The following is a 13,300-nucleotide window of genomic DNA, read 5'->3' as shown; positions in this document are numbered from 1 at the left end:
CTTCACAGAGATAGAAAAAATGATCTCAAATTTCATATGGAAAGGCAGAAGGCCTCGCATATCCAAATATATCCTCAGCAAAAGAAATAACTCTGGTGTCATCACCATACCCGATATAAAGCTATATTACAAAGCCATAGTAATAAAAACAGCATGGTACTGGCATAAAAACAGGAGTATAGACAAATGGAATAGAATTGAGGACCCGGATTTTGGGGCAAGCAACTATAGCTACTTGATATTTGACAAAGGCCCAAACAATATAGACTGGAAAAAAGATAGCATCTTCAACAAATGGTGCTGGACAAACTGGATAACCACATGCAGGAAACTAAAACTTGATCCACACATTTCACCATGCACAACACTCAAATCCAAATGGATCAAAGACTTCAACATAAGACCAGAAACTCGAATACTACTGGAAGAAAATTTAGGCAGTACTTTCCTTGATGTAGGAATGGTAAAAGACATCCTGAACAAAACCCCAGTGGCTCACGTTCTTAAACAGTCACTCAACCATTGGGATCATATGAAGCTGAATAGTTTCTTTACAGACAAGCATATAATAAGCAAAGCCAATAAAATACCCACAGAATGGGAGAAAATATTTGCGGGTTATCCAACTGATAGAGGCCTAATCTCTAGAATCTACAAAGAACTCAAAATTCTAAACAATAAGAAGACAAACACCCCACTCACAAAACGGGGCCGAGTTGAACAGGCAGTTCACCGAAGAAGATATGCAAATAGCAAACACACACTTAAGAAAATGTTCATCATCCCTAATCATCAGAGAACTACAAATTAAAACAACTATAAGATTCTATGTTACCCCAATAAGGATAGCCAACATGAAAAACTCAAATGAAAATAAATGCTGGTGAGGATGTGGAGAAGCAGGAACACTCAATCACTGTTGGTGGGAATGTCGGATGGTACAACCACTTTGGAAAGCAATATGGAGACTCCTGAAAAAGCTGACTATAGAAATACCAACAGACCCAGCTATACTCTTACTGGGCATCTACCCTAAAACCTTCAAACCACAGGCCAGAGAGATTTGTTCACCCATGTTTGTAGTGGCTCAGTTCGTAATAGCTAAGAGGTGGAATCAACCCAGATGTCCATCACTAGTAGAATGGATAACTAAGATGTGGTATATCTACACAATGGAATTCTATACTGCAGTAAGAAAAAATGACACAAAGAAATTTGAGGAAAAATGGTTGAGCCTGGAACAGATCATTCTCAGTGAACTTACCCAATCACAGAAAAAAATTCGACATATAGTCTAACTCATCTACAACACGTAACCTGTATCTACCCAAGATACCTTACATACCCAGCAATCACCTCATGGACTAGACACTAGATGAATGGGGAGGGAGTGGAGGTCATCGAAGCAATGGGAAACACTAATCTGGACCCAAACGGCAATGGTACCATAAAATTCTACTTCCTAAAAGGCAGACCAAATGGCTGAACATTCACTAGACCCTTACAGGAAACACCTGAAACCGAAGACACTGGAGACAGTAGGATCAAGACTAACATAAATCTTCAACATCTTCCCTCTCTCCCTCTCCCCTTCCCTCTCTCTCTCTTTCCTCTCTAACTTTTTTATGTTAGTTATGTTTTTTCCTCAATTTCTTAGAGGGCAGTGACCTGTAACCCCCACTACCAGCATGGGGCTATCACCCACAATGAGCTTTTGATCAGAGAAACCTACAAGGTTTCCCAAAACAATGACAGACTTTTGTCAGAGTACTTGATGACCCACCAAAGATCAGTGGTAAGACCCTATTGCTGAAGACTTCATACGCATCTGACACATAAAATCGAACAGCATGGCTGGAAGTCAGGAGAGAGTCAGTCCCTGGACAGTCAGCGTGTCTAGTGCCAGAAGGTGCTACATGGGCGACTGGGGGAAATGACCAATATATTTCCACGGAACTCATGGTCTAACCTAATTAGCAACAAATAACCTGGTGTGATGCCCACACAAGTGCAATAGTGGCACACAGCCATGGTGGGGAACCAACTGCTCTTGATTTGGCTAACTGACCACCTCATTGGTACAATACCCATAGCTGTAGCTAGGAAACAAATCAGAATGATATCCAAACATAAGCCCACTCTCCAATATCAAGCTACCCTTAATCATGGGGTACAAGAGGGCCTACACCTATTAAACTCTCTATCAGAAAAGTGTTATCTCAATTTTACAGGTGCTAACTTATTCTCCATTGGAGAATCTGCTTCTCTTTTTCAAATAGATGCAGTTCCTAAGGAGAGAGCTGCCCCAACATACCTCCAAATGGGCCTGAATGAAACTAAATAAAATTGATGAAACAAGCAAGGGTGCTGTTTTCCCGATGAACTGGATACCAGCACAAAGGGGAAGGAGACCAACACAGAGAAAAATCAACTCCTACCAAAGCAGAGAGCCAGAGCCTCAGAGGCCCCCAACACCTCAGCACTGAAGCAGACCAAAAATGAACCCAACATGGCTCAGGGAAATTTTGTGGAAGAGGGGGTGGAAAGTATGTCAGAGTCACATGTTGGGTCATGATATGCAGAGACATTTAGCATACCAATAACTGTGGACTAACTGCAATGCACGAACCATTTCCATCAACAAGGAGGGTCCATTGGGAGGGGGTAGGTCTTGGTTGAACCTAAACAATGGTACCAAACTGCCTATATTTGCTGAAAAGAAAACTAATAAATTAAATTAAAAAAATAAAAATAAAAAAACAAGCATGTGTAGCTATATTAACATCGTATAAAATAAACTTCAAACCAAAAATAATCAGAAAAGACAAAGAAGGCCACTTCCTACTTATCAAGGGAAGTATCCATCAAGAGGATATTACAGTCATAAATATGTATGCACCAAACACAGGGGAACCACAGTTCATAAACCAAAACCTACTTGTTAATGAAACAGAAATAAGCACCAATACCATCAAAGTTGGGGACTTCAATACATCATTATCAGTAATAGACAGATCATCCAAACAGAAATTCAACAGGCAAGTCAGAGAGCTCAACAAAACCATAGATCATTTAGGCCTAATGGACATCTACAGAATATTCCATCCCAAACCCACAGACTACACATTCTTCTCAGAAGCCCATGGAACATTCTCTAAAATAGGTCATATCCTGGGTCACAAAACTTCCTCCATATATTTAGGAAAATTGGCATAATTCCCTGCATGATATCAGATCACAATGCTATATTGCTAGAAAACAACAAAAGACCCACCAAGAATCCCATCGGTGCCTGGAACTGAACAGCACACTTTTAAACAGTAAATGGATAGTGGATGATGTAAAAAATGAAGTTCTATGATTTCTAGAAATGAATGATAATGAGAACACATCATAGCAAAATTTATGTCACACAATGAAGGCAGTCCTCAGGGGAAAATTCACAGCACACAATGCCTTTATAACAAAGGCAGAGAGATCCCAAATCAATAACCTAAACATCCACCTAAAGGCACTGGAAAAGGAAGAAAATTCCAAACCAAAAAGTTCCAGAAGGAAAGAAATAATTAAAATCAGAGCAGAAATTAATGAATTTGAAACTAAGAAAACAATTAAGAAAATTGACAAAACAAAGAACTGGATCTTTGGAAAAATAAAGAAGATTGACAAACCCTTGGCCAATTTGATCAAGCAAAAAAAGAGACACTTCGAATTAACAAAATTCGAAATGAAAGAGGAGAGATCACAACAGAAATACGTGAAATTGTTAAGAATAATCAGGACTTATTTCAAAAACTTCTACTCTACAAAACTGTATAATGTGGTGGAGATGGGTAAATTCCTGGACACATACCAGCTATCAAAGCTAAACTCAGAGCAGATTAATCTCCTAAACAAACCTATCACACTCATTGAAATTGAAAAAGTATATAAAAAAAAAAACTCCCTAAAAAGAAGAGTCCAGGACCAGGTGGCTTCTCAGCTGAGTTCTATCAATCCTTCATGGAAGAACTCAAACCAATCTTCCTTAAACGGTGCCACACAATTGGAGAACAGGGAAAGCTACCCAACTCCTTCTATGAAGCCAGTATCACCATAAATCAAAAATCAGGTAGAGATGTCACAAGAAAAGAAAACTACAGGCCTATTTCCATGATGAACTTAGATACAAAGATCCTCAGTGAAATCCTCACAAACTGAATCCAACAACACACCAAAAGCATTATCCACCTTGACCAAGTGGGATTCATCCTAGGAACACATGGGTGGTTCAACATATGGAAATATGTCAAAGTAATACACCATGTAAACAAGCTTAAACACAAAAACCACATGATCATTTCAATATCTGCAGAAAAGTCCTTTGACAAGATGCAACATCACTTGATGATCAAAACATTGGATAGAATTGGCATGGCTGGTTCATATATTAACATAATAAAGACAATATACAAAGCTTCTAAGACCCACATAATACTTAATGGAGAGAGTCTGTAGGAATTACCATTGAGATCAGGAAAAAGACATGGTTGTCCACTTTCAACACTGCTCTTCAATATTCTACTGGAAGTCCTAGCTCAAGCAGTAAGACAGGAGAAAGAAATAAAAGTGATACAATTTGGAAAGGAAGAAGTTAAATTAACTCTATTTGCTGATGACATGATGGTATACATAAGAGACCTGTGAGACTCCATTCCAAAACTCCTGAAGGTGATTAACTCCTACAGCAAAGTAGCAGGATACAAAATCAAAGCACAAAAATCAGTAGCCTTTCTATATGCTTTGTAGCTTTTCTTGTTGCTGATTTTCAGATTAATCTCATTGTGGTCAGAATACAAGGGTTTAGTTCAATTTTCCTGTATTTGTTGAGATTTGTTTGGTGTCCTATCATATTGTCTATTATAAAGTGGGTTTTTTTTGTTTAGTTTTATTATTTTATTTGAGAGCAACAGACAGAGAAAGAGGGAGGGAGAGAGAGAGAGAGAGAGAATGGGTGCACCAGGGCCTCCAGCCACTGCAAACGAACTCCAGACACGTGCACCCCCTTGTGCATCTGGCTAATGTGGGACCTGGTGAATTGAGCCTCAAACCAGGATCCTTAGGCTTCACAGACAAGCACCTAACCACTAAGCCATATCTCCAGCCCCCATATGGTCTATTTTAGAGAATGTTCCATGTACTGCATGTATATTTTGCAGCATTTGGATGGAATGTTCTGTAGATATCTGTTAGGTCCATTTGTTCCATGACATCATTTAATTCAGATGACTCTGTTTTTTTTTTTTTGTTTGTTTGTTTGTTTTTTTGCTTTTTTTCCCAAGGATAACCTGTCAATTCATGACAGAGTGGTATTGAAGTCAACCACTACAATTGTGTTTGATGCCATCTGTGACTTTAAGTTTAATAGTGTTTGTTTGATGAAACTTGGAGACCCGATGTTAGGTGCTTATATGTTTAAGATTGTAATGTCCTCCTGTTGGAGTTTTCCTTTGATCAGTATAAAATGGCCTTCTTTACCTTTCCTCACTAATGTTGGTTTGAAATCTGTCCGGTCAGATATTAAGACAGAAACCCATGCTTATTTCCTTGGCCAATTTGCTTGAAATGCCATTTTCCATCCTTTCACCCTAAGACAGTATCTTCCTTTTATTGCGAGATGTGTTTCCAGGAGGCAACAAGTGACAAGATCCTGCCGTTTAATCCAATTTGCAAGCCTGCTTATTTTGGTTTGTGCATTGTGGTCATTGATACTAAGAGTTATTATTGAAAGGTTTGCATTTATTCTCACTGAAGAATTACTTCAAGTATTTTCTGCAGAGCTGGTTTAGTTGTCATGAATTCCCTTTACCTGTTTTTGTTGTGGAATGTCCTTATTTCTCCATCAATTTGGATAGATAGCTTTGCAGGGTAAAGTAATCTGGGTTGACAGTTGTTTTCTTTCAGAACTTGAAATATATCATTCCAAGCCCTTCTGGATTTTAACGTGTACTGCTGGGGTCCAGCCCTGGCTTGAAGGAGAGTCCTGGAAGAGAGATGTGAAAGGGAATGGTGCAAGAATGACTCGAAGTCAAGTTCTGGTGCAAGCTGACAGGCTAATGCTGAAAGCAGCTGAGTTTCTCCATCTCTCTCTCTCTCTCTCTCTCTGCTTCTCTGTTTCTTCTTTTTTTTTTCTCTTTCTCTCTTTTTCTCTGCTTCCACCGTTCTTAGCCTCAGTCTTTTATTTTCTGATCATGTCATGCAAGAGCAAACTTCAAGAAAAGTACAGTTCCACAAAATTCATAGAAACTTTTTGCTATTTCTTTACATCAAAAAATCCCATAATTATTTACCTCAAGTACAGTCATTAGGCCCATGTAATGATTAACTATTCTCACACTTTCCCCATGTATGTGCAGTCAAGCACTTGCAGTTTCCTGAGCTCCAACCTCCAATTTCTATATTAAAAGTGAGAGACAAAACAACTACAAAATGGGGGTTCCCACCATTAATCACTGATCCAATAAACCCATTTATCCTCAGCAATTTCTTTTGAATTTTCCTTTTCGTGTCTCTCCAATATTTAGGCTTTGGTCCCCCTGATTGAACTCTTTCTGACTTCGGTTGTTTTTCCTGTGAGGATTCTTGGTAAAGAGTCATATTTTGCTGCAATTGCCACCATTCAGAAAAATTAGTCATAGAACAATTTTTACATTGTTCCAGGAGGTTCATTGTTTCCTCCTCAGTGTACTGTACTACATGGCTGACTTTAAGGCCTTTAAGGAAAACAATTATTTCTGACCCATTTTCTTATTTTTCCAATTCTATGCCAGAGCTTCTTTCAGATACATTGACCAACACTTCACCAAAATAAATTTTTGCTGGGAAAGTAAACGTAGAGATTGGTGCACCAAGTGAAAGACAGAAAAAGTCAAACATTATACAGAAAACTATAGATATCTGTAGCGTAGAAAGCCAAAGATGTTTCTATAGAGGGGCCACATTGGACTCCAAGGAAGATATAGCTGGGCTGGAACTGTGTCATGCAGTTGTTTAGCACTCAACTCCTCGTGATCCTGAAATGGCATGCTTGTTCTACAGCAGTTTGTGTTGAGTGATTTGCAGTTATTCTGATGAGCTTGCCTTTGTAGGTGACTTGTATTTTCTAACTGCTTTCAATATATTTTCTTTGGTTTGTGTGTTTAGTAGTTTAAATATAACATGTTGAGGAGAGGTTCTTTCCAGGTTTTGTCTCTTTGGTGCTCTAAAACCTTCTTGTGTCTGCATTGGCATTTCTTTCCCAATTTGGGGAAAATTTTTTTCTATGATTTTATTGAAAACACCTACTGAGCCTCTCAATTAAAATTCTTCTCTGTCAATTATACCCTAAATTCTTATGTTTGACCTTTTCATAGTGTCTTGAATATCTTGAAATTCCCATTCATACATTCCTATTAACTTGTCGTTCACTTTGTTGGACTGTATTAGGTCTGCCACCTGATCTTTTAGTTTAGATATCCTGTTCTCTCCTTCATACATTTTACTGGTGAGACTTACCAGTTTTTTATTTCACTGACTATGTTCTTCGGAGCTAGGATTTCAGCCTTGTTTTTCTTCAGTATTTTTATTTCCTTACACATGTATTGACCTTCTTATTTCATTAAGCTGGTTTCCTGTGTTTTCTTTCAGAAGTTTGTTTTCTTCTGTAATTCCTTTGTTTTCTTCTTTGATTCCTTTCATTTCTTCTTTTTTCTTTGAGTATAGATATCATCAGTTTTTGAAATCTTTTTCAGGCATTTCATCTAAAACAGTGTCAGTGGTGATCATTTCTGATGAATTTATAATTTTTGGTGGGACTGCATTATCTTGATTCTTTGAGTTCCTTTTGTAATGATGTAGTGACTTTTGCTTCTTGAATTGATTTGATGCTTGGGTTTTCTACTTATCTGCAGTGTTCTTAGATCTGTCAATCCAACTTTATGTATTTTTAGGATATGAGTTTAGGTTGCCAGGTCTTCTATTCTAATCCAAATACTCCTAGGTGTTAAGTTTGCTTGCTAAGTAAGTATTCTAGTGGACTGGGTGGAACAATTTACTGACAAATTTTGAACTTCAACTTAGCAATATACACATTCAATAAAAGCCAGCACAACTGATGAAATTGTGGGGATTAAAAGAAACAAGTAGATTTATAAAGTCAAAATCCCTAAGCATAGATGTGGTTCTACATGCTTAATCTTGTCAGCTGGAAGGTAGAGATTTGTGTTACGAATTGGGTTCCAGGTCAGCCTTGATCTGGATCAGACCCAGCCTCCAATAATGACAGAAGCAAAAGACAAAGGCCCTATAAATATGAAAGCATCAAAGGCAAAAATATTCAACCCCATATACAGCTTATTTGAAAGTGGTAAATTAAACCAAGAATGCGTAACCCATAACTTTCCCTGAAAGAGAGATTAGCTTTTATGATGCAGGCCTATGTACCTGTTTTTTTTTTTTTTTTTTTTTCAGTCAGACTCATTACCTTTTGTGTTGCTTCCAATCTCACCAATGCTGAGTTCCCACTTCTATCCCTCTGTGTTGTGCTGTGGTGCTGGAGCTTTAATCATCTGTGCTGGCTGCACTGCCACTGGGGGCTGAATTCTGGAGTTGCATGGTTCTGATGGTGAGGGATGGGAGAATTCAGAATTCTGGAGTTGCTCTAGCAGTTCCACCTGTATCCCATTCATTAGCTCCTTAGTTGATCTTCAGATTTCTTAACTCTGCAAGAAGGCTGATGAAGTTGAAAACTTCCCTTGTTTGATCTCTGCCACTGCTGTGGCTTGGTGCACCTGGCAGGGTGTTGTGGGTGGGTGCACTGATCATGTGGATCTCTGGTACGCAATTGCTTCAGTGTGATTCTGGCCATGTTTTTTGCTTTTTGTTTTTTTTTTGTTGTTGTTGTTTTTTTTTTTTTTTTCCTTCTGATGGATCTCCAGCTTCTGCCTTCTCTCTGGCTTCTCAGCTGTGCCTAAGAATAACCTATACTCCTTCACTTTTCAAAAGAAGACTGCATGTTGCTGGGGTTTTGCTCAAATCCCTCCCTGGGCTGGTTTAGTGTGGCTCTATGCTGCGATCTTACCCAGAAATCTTCTCATCAATAATTTTGTTGTTAATGTAGTCTGTGCCTCTGGTATGAATTTCCTCTCTTTCTAGTATACCAATGATCCATATTATTGGTCATTTTAGCATATTCCACAGTTCCCTCATATTCTGCTCACTTGATTTTTGGACCTCAGCAATTTTTTTGGCCTCCAGATCAATTTCTTCTGTCTTAACTTCCAGGTCAGAGGTTCTGTCTTCCACATGAGTAACTCTGTTGGTGAGTGGTTCTAGAGAGGTTTTTATAATTTCTATTTGATTTATGTTTTCTGCTGTGATATTTTGTATCATGTCCCTCTCTGTTATGAGGTATGATTTCAATTAGAGTTCTGATTTTCTTGATGCTTCTTATAGTTCATTCTTGCATTTGATCAAGTCTTCGTTAAGCTTAACCAAATGGTCGTTGAGGTCTTCCATTTCTTGACTTACCTTCAATTTATTCATATCTCTTTGGAGGTTCTAACATTTTCTTCAATCAAGTTAAGCCTACTGTCAAATGATGACTGCTCAAGGAGACAATTCTGTTCAATTTCTTTGTTATGATTGTTGGTTCTTTGATAGTTTGCTTCAAGATCAGCATTCTTTTTTCAACAGGGTCTCATTGGTTATTGTGTTTTCATTTTGGGAATGAATTTCTGTTGATTTCTCTGTGATTTCATCAGAGGCTTCCATAGTAGGACTAGGCATCCTTGGTGGAGATCTCTCTGCTTTTTGACTTTTGTTTTGCATTGTTGTCTACCAATTTTAGGTAGACTATTTATTTTATTGAGGAGGAAGCAAATTTTGTCCTTTTTCCATTCATCCTCTGGCTCAGATAAACAGGGATGTTGTTGGTAAGTAGTGGTCAATCAGGATACCAGAACCAGTGGCTTGATTCCACAGCTCACACATGGGCAAAGCCTCCCAGAGCAAAGCCCAATGGGAACTATCAGGACCAGGGCACTAGAAAGAGCAAGGGAACAGGGATCTATCTGGCTTACTTCATGCTGTGGCCTCTAGGACACAGAATAATGCAGGCAACCGGGGCCAGGTAGGTGAGAGGAGCACAGATACAGGGTTTTGGCCTGCTCACTCCAGACCACCATGCCTGCCCACACACTGAACACAAAAGGAGCTCAGACCTGGGAGGTGGGAGGAGTCCAGAAATGGGACTGGCCTACTCACCCCAGACTGCCATGCCTGCTCACAGACTGACCAATCAAAGATCTCAGACTAGAGAGGTGGGAGGAATCCCAAATGGGTCTTCCCTACATACTCCAGACCACTGTGACTGCACACACTGTCCCTGCAGGGAAGTTAGTCCCAGTATTTCTATCTTTACAAGCATAAAATTCCATTATATACAATGCATGTATATATGCATATATTATCACAGGCATTTTATAAAATAAATATTCATACTTACATATCACCATAGTATGTGATTTGTGTGCTGGATTACCCACTAATCTGGTGAAGGACATTTAAGTAGAGATCACATATTGACAGAGATGCATGTAACACTAAAATGCCAATATTTCTTGATGTAGTGATTTTCAGTTCCTTTGGATATAAGTGTGATATCTAAATCACATGTTAGATGCTCTCTCAATTTTTTGATGAAAGTTCATACTGCTTTCTGTAAGAAATCACATTAGTGTATATTTCTACCAAGAGTGGATAATGATACTCCTTTTTTCTCAACTTTCAAAGAATTCGCATATATTTTTTTTTGCATTTTGGGGAAAAATTTGCTTTTTATATTTTTCTTCTTCCATGTAATTTATTTAGTAATTATGTGTTAGATTAATAATATGTGAACATTGGCTCACATTCTAGAGATTGTTTCTTCACCTTGTTGATTGTTTCCTTTACTTGTGCTTGAATGGATACAGTTATTTCTGTTCACTTCTATTTATCTGGGTGTCTTCTTTCGTGTCAGTATCTCTAAAGAGTACTATGGCTCATTGAATGCAGTGTTAGCTTTCTGGGGGCCCTGCGTGGCGTCTTCGTGAGCAGAGTTGGCGCTAGTCGTGAGCAACCATGTCTAAGGGACCTGCTGTTGGCATTGATCTTGGCACCACCTACTCTTGTGTGGGTGTCTTCCAGCATGGAAAAGTGGAAATTATTGCCAATGATCAGGGCAACTGAACCACACCAAGCTATGTTGCCTTTACTGACACTGAACGATTGATTGGTGATGCTGCCAAGAATCAGGTTGCTATGAACCCCACCAACATGGGTTTTGATGCCAAATGTCTAATTGGACGTATGTTTGTTTGTATGTTTGTTCAGTCTGACATGAAGCACTGGCCTTTCATGGTGGTAAATGATCCTGGCAGGCCCAAGGTCCAAGTAGAATACAAGGGAGAGACAAAAAGCTTCTATCCAGAGGAGGTGTCCTCCATGGTTCTGACAAAGATGAAGGAAATCACAGAGGCATACCTAGGGAAGTCTGTTACCAATGCAGTGGTCACCGTGCCAGCATACTTTAATGACTCCCAGCGGCAGGCAACCAAAGATGCTGGAACCATTGCTGGCCTCAATGTACTTAGGATTATCAATGAGCCAACTGCTGATGCTATTGCTTATGGTTTAGACAAGAAGGTTGGAGCTGAGAGAAATGTACTGATTTTTGACTTGGGAGGTGGCACTTTTGATGTGTCAATCCTCACTATTGAGGATGGAATCTTTGAGGTAAAATCTACAGCTGGAGATACCCACTTGGGTGGCAAAGACTTTAACAACTGAATGGTCATCCATTTCATTACTGAGTTCAAACACAAGCATAAGAAAGACATCAGTGAGAACAAGAGAGCTTTGCGGCATCTCTGCACTGCTTGTGAATCAGCCAAGCGCAACTTCTCCTCTAGCACCCAGGCCAGTATTGAGATTGATTCCCTTTGTGAAGGAATCGACTTCTACACCTCCATCACTCGTGCTCGATTTGAAGAGCTGAATACTGACCTGTTCCGTGGCACTCTAGACCCTGTAGAAAAGGCACTTAGGGATGCCAAGCTGGACAAGTCACAGATCCACGACATTGTCCTGATGGGAGGTTCTACTCTTATCCCCAAGATTCAGAAACTTCTGCAGGACTTCTTCAATGGAAAGGAACTGAATAAGAGCATCAACCCTGATGAAGCTGTTGCCTACGGTGCAGCAGTCCAGGCAGGCATTCTATCGGGTGACAAGTCTGAGAATGTTCAGGACTTGCTGCTCCTGGATGTCACTCCTCTTTCTCTGGTATTGAAACTGCTGGTGGAGTCATGACTGTCCTCATCAAACAAAACACTATCATTCCTACTAAGCAAACACAGACCTTCACTACCAATTCTGACAACCAGCCTGGTGTGCTAATTCAGGTATATGAAAGTGAAAGAGCCATGACCAAGGATAACAACCTGCTTGGGAAGTTTGAATTCACAGGCATACCTCCTGCACCCTGTGGTGTTCCTCAGACTGAAGTTACTTTTAGAATTGATGCTAATGGTATCCTCAATATTTCTGCTGTAGACAAGAGTACAGGAAAAGAAAACAAGATTACCATCACAAATGACAAGGGCCATTTGAGCAAGGAGGACATTGAGAGAATGGTCCAGGAAGCTGAGAAGTACAAAGCTGAAGATGACAAGCAGAGAGACAAGGTATCATCCAAGAATTCCCTGGAGTCCTATGCATTCAAGATGAAAGCAACTGTTGAAGATGAGAATGTCAAGGCAAGATCAACGATGAGGATAAACAGAAGATTCTGGATAAGTGTAATGAAATCATTAGATGGCTGGATAAGAATCAGACTGCAGAGAAGGAAGAATTTGATCATCAGCAGAAAGAATTGGAGAAGGTCTGCAACCCCATCATCACCAAGCTGTACCTGAGTGCAGGAGGCATGCCAGGAGGAATGCCTGGGGGCTTTCCTGGAAGGGGAGCTCCTCCTTCCTCAGGGCCCACCATTGAAGAAGTTGATTAAGTCAGCCCAAGTAGACAGCCTTGTTCCACAGTCAAATGTTTGAAGGACCCAAATTAGTGAGTCCTGTGGCAGTTTAATGTTTGGCTGCTATAAATTTTACTGAGCATTCTCAATACTTGAATATGGAACATTTGTGCACAGGGAAAGGAAATAACATTGCACTTTATAAGCACTGGATGTAAGTGAAAAATGCAATGTCTTAAATAAAAACTAGTTAAAATTGGCAAAAAAGAC

At 39.5% G+C, this 13,300-nt stretch overlaps 1 pseudogene; it reads left to right on the top strand.

The window, feature by feature from the left end:
* Positions 1–11,082: 11,082 nt before the first annotated feature.
* LOC101602058 lies at positions 11,083–13,075 on the top strand (annotated as a pseudogene).
* The last annotated feature ends 225 nt before the right edge of the window (positions 13,076–13,300 follow it).

Source organism: Jaculus jaculus, chromosome X (genome assembly GCF_020740685.1).
Source record: "Jaculus jaculus isolate mJacJac1 chromosome X, mJacJac1.mat.Y.cur, whole genome shotgun sequence".
In the NCBI taxonomy this organism is placed as follows: Eukaryota; Metazoa; Chordata; class Mammalia; order Rodentia; family Dipodidae; genus Jaculus; species Jaculus jaculus.
Note: the sequence above shows the minus strand (reverse complement) of the source record. Positions and strands in the feature narration are given on the sequence as shown.